Source organism: Scylla paramamosain, unplaced genomic scaffold (genome assembly GCF_035594125.1).
Source record: "Scylla paramamosain isolate STU-SP2022 unplaced genomic scaffold, ASM3559412v1 Contig4, whole genome shotgun sequence".
Lineage (NCBI taxonomy): Eukaryota > Metazoa > Arthropoda > Malacostraca > Decapoda > Portunidae > Scylla > Scylla paramamosain.
This window is the reverse complement of record NW_026973669.1, coordinates 2467501-2468448: the sequence shown is the minus strand read 5'-3', so window position 1 is coordinate 2468448 and position 948 is coordinate 2467501. Positions and strand designations below refer to the sequence as shown.

Below are 948 nucleotides of genomic sequence, written 5' to 3'. Positions count from 1 at the left end.
TTTTGAAGCGTTTTCAAAGTTTGTGTGTTTGTGTGTTTGCTTTGTTTCTGGTTTTGTGTGTTTGGTTTGCTTCTGGTAACCTCTCTCGGCTTGACCTCATTTCATCTAACCTCTGTACTGTAATGTCTAACCTAACTTAATGTAAGCTAACCTAATCTTTTTTTTAACTTAACCTTTTTTAATGTAACCTAACCAATCCTAACCTAACCTAATCTAAGCCTAACCTAACCTAACCTAACCTAACCTAACCTAACCTAACCTAACCTAACTTAACCTAACATAACCTAACCTAACCTCACCTAACCTAACCTAACCTCACCTAACCTAACCTCACCTAACCTAACCTAACCTAACCTCACCTAACTTAACCTAACCTAACCTAACCTAACCTAACCTAACATAACCTAACCTAACCAATCCTAACCTAACCTCACCTAACCTAACCTAACCTAACCTAACCTAACTTAACCTAACCTAACTTAACCTAACCTAACCTAACCTAACCTAATCTAACATAACCTAACCTAACCTCACTTAACCTAACTTAACCTAACCTAACCTAACCTAACTTAACCTAACCTAACCTAACCTAACCTAACCTAACCTAACCTAACCTAACCTAACCTAACCTAACCTAACCTAACTTAACCTAACCTAACCTAACCTAACCTAACCTAACCTAACCTAACCTAACCTAACCTAACCTAACCTAACCTAACCTAACCTAACTTAACCTAACCTAACCTAACCTAACCTAACCTAACCTAACTTAAGCGATTATATCTTGTGTGTTTGTTTATGTATAGTTAGGTTAAGTTACATTAGCAAAGCAATACACACACACACACACACACACACACACACACACACACACACACACACACACACACACACACACACACACACACAGAGAACATAGATTTTACAGCTAACATCGTGACTCCTATT

The 948-nt window shown here is 37.8% G+C and overlaps 1 protein-coding gene across 1 annotated transcript in view; it reads right to left on the bottom strand.

Annotated features, from left to right (window-relative positions):
• Positions 1 to 816: 816 nt before the first annotated feature.
• Positions 817 to 948, bottom strand: part of LOC135096564 (substance-K receptor-like) — a 13935-nt gene continuing 13803 nt past the window's right edge. Inside the window, exon 9 of the mRNA XM_063998143.1 lies at positions 817 to 948. This exon is cut by the window's right edge and continues 375 nt beyond it. The gene's annotated coding sequence lies outside the window, so the exon portion shown is untranslated.